This window comes from Orycteropus afer, unplaced genomic scaffold (genome assembly GCF_000298275.1).
Source record: "Orycteropus afer afer isolate SDZICR_OR568_19922 unplaced genomic scaffold, OryAfe1.0 scaffold00060, whole genome shotgun sequence".
NCBI lineage: Eukaryota > Metazoa > Chordata > Mammalia > Tubulidentata > Orycteropodidae > Orycteropus > Orycteropus afer.
The window spans coordinates 6195251-6203965 of record NW_006921647.1 but is presented as its reverse complement, the minus strand read 5'-3'; positions in this window follow the sequence as shown (position 1 = coordinate 6203965).

Below are 8715 nucleotides of genomic sequence, written 5' to 3'. Positions count from 1 at the left end.
TGCATACCTGATATGAACCCCACTTGGTCATAATGAATTATTTTTTTGATATTTTGTTGGAGTCTATTGGTTAGGATTTTGTTGAAGGTTTTTGCATCTATATTCATGACGGATATTGGTCTGTAGTTTTCCTTTCTAGTGATATTTTTGCCTGGTTTTAGTGGCAAGGTTATGTTTGCTTCATAAAATGTATTTGAGAGGGTTCCATACTTTTGCATGTTTTGGAATAGTTTGAGTATGATTGGTGTCAGCTATTCTCTGTAAGTTTGGTAGAAATCTCCAGTGAAACCATCTGGGCCAGGACTTTTTTTGTTGTTAACTTTTGTATGACCTGTTCAATTTCTTCTTTTGTTATGGATCTGTTCAACTTTTCCACATCAGACTGTGTTAGTTTGGATAAGTAGTGCGTTTCCAGAAATGTATCCATTTCTTTCAGACTTTCCAATTTGTTGGAGTACAGTTCTTCATAGTATCCTGATATTATTCTTTTTATTTCAGTTGGTTTTGTTGTAATGTTGCTCATTTTGTTTCTTATTTGTGTTATTTGTATTCTCTCCTTCTTTTCTTTTGTTAAATTTGCCAGTGGTTTGTCAATTTTATTAATCTTTTCAAAAAACCAACTTCTAGTCTTGTTGATTTTTTCAATTGTCTATTTTCTGTTTCATTGATTTCTGCGTGAATCTTTGTTATTTCTTTTTTTCTGGTGACTGTAGTCTTTTCTTGCTGTTATTTTTCTAATTGTTGGAGATGTTGGTTTAAAGTATTGATTTTGGCTTTCTTCTTTTTTGATGTGTGCGTTTATTGCTATCAATTGGCCTCTGATCCCTGTTTTTGCAGTGTCCCAAAGATTTGGTATATTGTGTTATCATTCTTATTTGATTCAAGGAATTTTTTAATTTCATTTTTTCTATCTTCTATTACCCAGTCATTTTCAAAGAGGGTGTCATTTCCATGTGTTTGCTCTTTTTCCACTGGTCTTCCTATTGTTGATTTCTAATTTGATAACATTGTGATCTGAGAAGATGCTTTGCAGTATTTCAATGTTTTTAAATTTATTAAAACTTGCTTTTTGGCCTGAAATATGGTCTATCATGGAGAATGCTCCATGTGCACTTGAGAAGAGTGTATATTGTGCTTTTGTTGGGTGAAGTGCTCTGTGGATATCTATAAGGTCAAGTTAGTGGATTGTGTTGTTTGGCTCTTCTGCATGTTTGTTGAGTCTCTTTCCAGTTGTTCTATTTTTCATTGAAAGTGGTGTATTAAAGTCTCCTACTATGACTGTGGAGTCATCTATTTGCCTTTGCCTTTTCAATTTTGTTAAAGTCTGATGTATGTATTTTGGGGCTCTTTCATTGGGTCCATAAATATTTATTATGGTTATATCTTCTTATTTAATTGATCCTTTAATCATTATATAATGTCCTTCTTAGTCTTTTATGGTGGTTTTTGTCTTAAAGTAAATTTTATCCAAAACTAATATTGCCACTCCTGCTGTATTTTCATTGGCATTTGCTTGATAAATCTTTTTGCAACTTTTGATTTCGAGCCTATTTTTGTCTTTCTTTCTATGGTGTGTCTCTTATAGACAGCATATTGATGGTTTATGTTTTCTTATCCAGTCTGGAACTCTCCATCTGTTGAGTGGTACATTTAATCCATTGGCATTCAGTATAATTATCAACAAGTATGAATTAATTACTGTCATTTTGTTATGTGTTTTTTCATGGTGTTTCTGGGTTCTTTGTTCCATATAATTTTCTGTGATGAGCTCGTTTTGTTTATGAACTGTATTATCATTTCCTTTGTTGCTCTTCTTTTAGCACTTGCTAAATATTTGTGCTAACCAGAAGGCTAGCGGTTCAAACCCACCAGCCATTCCTTGGAAGGAAGGTTGGGCAATCTACTTCCATAGTGATACTACCTCGGAATCCCAAGGAGGGGTCATTATGAGTCATGTCTGATGTGATGGCACATACAACAACAACAACAAATATTTGTACTTGTCCTCTTTTTTATTGTGATATGAAGGTTTATCATTTTTCTTTGAGGTTACCCTGTGATTTAGCATTTTCTCCCTGAATTTAGAACAGTGCATTCTATCTTGCAATTCTCTTGACTTCCTCATCATTTAGAAGTTCTGTAACCATTTTTTCCTCTTTTTGGTTTGTAGTTGTCTTCATTTTTCAATTGATGTTTCTGGTTCGCTATTTACAATCTTGTAATCTTGTTTTACTTTGGAGACATCCATAGCTGTGTTGGTTTTTAGGTTATGTCATCTTGTGTATTAATGATTGGTTGTTGTTTTCTATTATTGTTTCTCTATTCAAAGGACTCCCTTCAGTATCCCTTGTAAGGCTGGTCTAGTTTAACAAATTCCTTAATTTCTGCTTATCTGGATATCTCCTAATTTCACCATCATCCTTGAGGGACAATTTTGCCAGGTATGTAATTCTTGGTTGGAGATTTTTCTCTTTCAGAGTTTTCTGTATACCCTCATTCCCTTCTTGCTTGCATCGTTTCTACTGAGAAATCAGAGCTTATTCTAATTGGTGGTCTTTTGTAGGCAACTTTTCATTTTTCTCATGCTGCTTTCAGGATTCTTTCTTTGTTGTGGGTTTTGATGAGTTTGATGATGATATGTCTTGGTGATTTTCTTTTGGGGTATGTCTTGTTTGGGGTTCCTTGGACTTCCTGAATAGATATATTCTTATCTTTGATCACATCAGGGAAGTTCTCTTACAACAAATCTTGTTTTTGGAAAATTTTCTCAGTGGTTTTCTTTTTCTCTTTCTGTTCTGGAATTCCAATTACACGTAGGTTATTCCTTCTGATGATATTCCACATGAACCTTATGTTTTCTTCATTTTATCTTTATCTTTTATCTATTTGATCCCTTTCCAAAGAAGCAATCAGGTATTTGTCTTCAATCTCATTAATTCTGCTTTCCATTGATTCAATTCTACTCCTTTGCCCTTTCAATGTGTTATCTATTTCTGAAAATTTATTCCTAATCTTCTGGATTTCTATCTGTGGATTTTGTATCATTTCTAATTTTTCATTTATTTTGTCATTTTTTCCTTGTATTTTCTTTCAAAATTGTTACAGTTTTGTCTGTTTTTTCCTTAATTTTGTCAGTGTTTTCCTTGATCCATCTCTCAATCCATTGAAGGTACCTAAATATAATTCTTTTGAATTCCTTATCTGGTAGTTCCAATGCTGCTTCTTCTTCAGGGATGTGTTCTGGGTCTGTATCCTGCTCCCTTGTTTCTACTGCTTAAATTTGCTTCTTTGTGTGGACAGTGATGATCTGTTGTCTCTGAGACATTATGAAGCTGTATTATATCTCTGCTAACTGTTTGTGAAGAGCAGTTAAGGGTGAGTCAGGCTCTTCTTGGTGGTGGTTTATCATTGATCAGTGAATAGAGAATGAAGTTTTGGCTCTCAGTAATTGGAGCTGCAGGAGGTGCAGGTGTGGTTGTGTCATGTGGGCATGGCTGTTGTCTACCATTCAGTTAGACAAAAACAACAATCAAAAAACCATCAAAAAGTGAAAGCAAGCAGACAAAAAGCACACTTGTAAACACAGAGGAACAAGCACCAAAAAATAAAAGAAAAGAAAGAGGGGGGAAACAACCCCCACAATATCTGGAAGGGGACAATAAGAGAAAAGAGGTTGAGTAGGAGAATAATGAGGAAAAAAATGGGAAAAGTACAAAAAGAAAAACAAGGAATAGCGTTAACCAAGAGAAAGAAAAAACTGGGAACCAGGAGCAGGGAAGAGAGAAAAAGCTGAAAAGTAGAACCTGAAAAGGGAAGAATGAAGAAAAATAGTAAAAAGGAAGAACGAAAGAAATAATAATAATAATAATAATTTTTAAAGAGACAAAAAACAAACAAATGGGGCAAAAGGAAAAGAAAGTCTGGGCAGGTAGAGCTAGAGCACCCAGGCTCCATCAGAGCATACAGACTGGGATGGAATTTCTGCCATCTCAGAAGATTGGTGGGAGTGAGGGATGGTCACACCTCCATTCACCAAGTGGGTGTGGGGTATAAGAATAACAAGAGGAATAGCACACCTTTCCAGTCTTTCACATCTGGAATGTCCTTGCAGTTCGCGACAAGAGGAATCTATTCTTAGGCCCCTGTAATCTGAGAGAATGTGATTGCTTCAAATATCCAAAATGGTCCAACCACTTGTAAACATTCAAAATGGCTGCGGCCTCCACACAGGCAAAAGTCCGCAGCTCAGCCCATCTCCCTCTTTGCTGCTTCCCCTTTTATTCACCAGCCACCAGTGCAATCCTCTGTGTAGCCCCTGGCTAGCGGAGCTGATTTTTAGGTTAATTCTTAGGTTTTTACACCACTTGGCAATATCCAACTTGTCTGTGCCATCAGGATCGCTGAGAGATCACAGCTCTATACATCTCCTTTTTTTGGTATTTTCATGTAGGGTTTTCTACTAGTTGGAGTTTACTCTACTTCTGTATCCTTCTTCCTTTCAAAGCTCAGGGCTCCAGGATTATCTTCTGTATCTGCATTAATTAGTACCCCTTTTCTTTCTTGAAGAGGGTCTGTGTAGTTTGTCTGCTTAATTCACCATCTTACTGGAGTCCCCCCTTTTTTTTCTTAAAATGTATCCCATTGAAGAACATAGAGTTGTTTCATGTGTTTGATTATTACAAATAAAACTGCTATGAACACTCATGAATAATGTTTTCGTGTGAACTTATGTTTTCCTCTCCCTGAAATAAATACCCAAGAGTGAAGTTGCTGGGCAAAAGGGCAAGTACATATTTAGATCTGTAAGAACTGTCATAGACTTCTCCAGAGTACCTACATCAGCAATATGTACATTATTCTGATAAATGTGCAAAGATTTATCTCTTTGTGGGAAATATTATTCAACATATTTTCACCTGTTAATTTTTCATCTATATATCCTTTTTGGTGAAACTTCTATTCATATGTCATTTGTTAGGGTTTTTTTTGTTGTTGTTGTTGTTTCTGTTGTTGTTTTTAACCATTGAACTTTGAGAGTTCCTTATGCATTCTTTACACAATCCTTTTTTCAGAAATGAGGTTTGCAAGTGTTCTCTTCCAGGCTGTAGCACGTCTTTTTACTCTCTTCACAGGCCAATTCCTTAGCAATAAAAAGGTACACATACTGATACCACAAGACCTTTGATGGATTTCAAGGGAAATATGCTGAGTGAAAAAAGCCAATTGCAAAAGGTTACATGTTCTATGATTTTATTTATGCAACATTTTGAAATTGCCAAATATACAGATAGAGAACAGATTAGTGTGGCCATACTTTAGAGAAAGAATCTCTGGTTGTCCCATGGTTAGGGCATTTAGCTGCTAACCAAAAGAATGATGGTACAAACCCACCAGTTGCTCTACGGAAGAAAGATAAGGCAGTTAGCTTCTGTAAAGATTTACAGCCTTGGAAATCCTATGGGAGTCACCTTGAGTTGAATTCAAATGGATCACATTGAGTTTGGTTTTGGTTTTTAGGTGTTAAGGAGGGAGAAGGGAGAGAAGTGGCTGTGATTATTACAGAGTAACAGGAGGGATAGTTGTAACAGAAATGTACTGATTCTTCAGCTATATATCTTGTGGATGATCACACAAATCTACACATGTGACAAAATCCACATAGAAATACACACACACACATACAGAGGAATGAAAGTAATCCAAATAAGGTCAGTTGACAGTGTCAGGATCATTTTTCTGGTTGTGATAGTGTGCTATAGTTATGCAAGATGTTACTCTTTGGATAAACTAGGTAAAGAGTTACAGGATCTCTTCTTTTTATTTTACAACTCCATTTTAATCGATAATTATCCCAAATTTAAAAGTATTTAAAATTACAAGAGATAATATGGATCATACATTAATAAAAAAACATTGTGTTATAATGAAAAGGAGCTCTGGTAGTGCAGTGGTTAAGGCATTTAGCTTCTAACCACAAGGTCAGCAGTTTGAATCCACCAGCAGCTCTGCAGAAGAAAGATGAGACAATCTGCTTCCATAAAGTTTTGTTGTTGCATTGTTGTTGTTAGGTGCTGTCAAAACTGCTCTGACTCATGGTGACTACCCTATGTACAACAGAACAAAACACTGCCTGGTTCTACACCAGCCTCACAAACCTTGCTATACCTGAGCCCATTGTTACAGCCACTGTGTCAATCCATCTCTTCATGGGTCTTTCCCTTTTTCACTGACCCTCCACTTTAACAAGCATTATAACCTTCTCTGAAGAATGGTCCCTTCTGACAACATGACCAAAGTAGGTGAGACGAAGTCTGTCCATTCTTGCTTCCAAGGACGATTGCAGCTGCACTTCTTCCAGGACAGATCTGTTAGTTCTTCTGGCAGTCCATAGTACTTTCAGTATTCTTCACCAACACCACAGCTCAAAAGCATCGACCCCTCTTTGGACTTCTTTATTCATTGTCCAGGTTTCATATGCATATATGGCAACTGAGAATACCGTGGCTTGGGTTGGGTTCACCTTAGTGCACCTTAGTCTTCAAAGAGACTCTGCTCTTCAGCACTTTAAAGAGGTCTTTTGCAGTAGATTAGTCCAGTGTAATACATTGTCTGATTTCTTGACTGCTGGTTCCATTATGTTGATTGTGGAACCAAGTAATATGAAATCTTTGACAACTTTAATCTTTTCTCCATTTATCTTGATGCTGTTTATTGGTCCAGTTGTAAAGATTTTCATATTTTTTATGTTGGGGTGTAATCCATACTGCAGACTGTAGTTACAGCTTGGGAAACCCAATAGGGGTTGCTGTGAGTCAGAATCAACTCGCTAGCAGTGAGTAATATTACAATGAACACTCATAGAAGCACTATCCAAACTCCAAACTAGAACATTACCAGTAATTTGCAACTTTCTGCATGATGTTCCTTTGTTCAAAATCATTCCTCCTCCACTTATCCTAAACTTTAGATAGATATTTTAACACATACTAAAAACACAAACATGCTTGATTAAACAATATATTATTTGTGTTCAGCATTTTCCAGATTTACAATATTTACATCATTTTACATAAAGTTTTTGGTCACTTGGTTTCTTTAACAATATGTTTCTAAGTGTCATCTACATGTAGCAACATTTTATTTTTTCATGTGGAAATATACCACCATTTATGCATTCCCTAGTCTACGGACATTTAAGTTGTTTCTATATTTTTTGTTAAGAACATTGTTTCTATTAATATTCTTTGTTATTGTCTTGTGGTGTACATATGAGAGTGCTTTTCTTAAGTCTATATTTAGGAGTAAGATTGCATTAACAATTCCTTGAGGCTATTTATTTATTTATTGTGAGGGAGGCTATGGTTAAAGAAATCTTCCATACAAGGCAAGGCAGAAAACAATTCACTTGTATTTTATACAAAAGTTTCAAAACTTTGCTTTACTTGTTGAAGAAGCTAATGTATCTAAAATTTATTTTTTTCAGTGTATGAGGAAAGTATTTAATTTCAGTTTTTCTTATATAGATAACCAGTTGTCCCAGAACAATTTATAGCATAATCCCAAATTTTCTTCTGCTCTGCAATGCCAACTCTCTCATATGTCTCATTTTTATATTCATAGAGGTTTGTTTTGGTCTCATTCACTATTCTTTGCCATTGGTTATGTCAATCACCGCCATAATATATGTTGTTGTTGTTGTTGTTATTTGCCATCGAGTCAGCCCCAACTCACAGCAACCCCTCCTTGGGTTTCTGAGGCAGTATCACTACGGAAGTAGGATTGCCCAACCTTCCTTCCGAGGAGTGGCTGGTGGGTTTGAACCACCAGCCTTCTGGTTAGCAGTCAAGTGCCTTATGCACTATGCTACCAGAGCTCCTACAATAATACACATATATATTTAAATGCATACCAAATATATACATACCTCATTTCTGTATCTAAACAATAAATCTTGAAATATAGAAGGACTAGTCTCCCACTTTATTCTTCTTTTTCATGAGTTAATTAGCTGCAGGAGTTCCGGTAAGATGGCAGAATAGGCAGAAAGACTGCTCAGACCCTCTTCAACAAAGAAAAGGGGAACAAATTAACACAGATACAGAAGATAATCCTGGACCCCTAAGCTTTGAAGGGAAGTATATAGAAGTGGACTAAACTCCAACTGGCAGAAGAATTTGCATGAAAATACCAAAAAAGGAGACATATGGAGCTCTGGTCTGGCAGCAATCCTGACAGCACAGATGGTTGAAATATTGTTGAGTGGTTGTAGGACCTAAGAATTAACCTAAAAATCAGCCCTGCTAGCCAGGGACTGCACAGAGGACTGCTGTGGTGGCTGGGGAATAAAAGGGGAAGCGGAGAAGAGGAAGGTGGGCTGAACTGTGGACTTTTGCCTACCCAGAAGGCACAGCCATTTTGAAGGTTTACAAGCAGCTTGACTATTTTGGATATTTAAAGCAACAGCATTCTCCCAGGTTCCAGGACTTAAGAACAGCCTTCACTTGCTGGGAACCCACAAAGACATCCCGGATGCATGGACTACAGAAAGGTGAAACATTCCCCTTGTTACTCTAACCCCACACCCTCTTGGTGAATGGAGGTGTGACCATTCCCTCACTCCCACCCACCTTCTAGGCTGGCAGGAATTCCATCCCAGTGTGTGTGCTCCAACAGAACCTGGGTACCCTGCCCCACATTGTTCAGAATTTTTTTTTT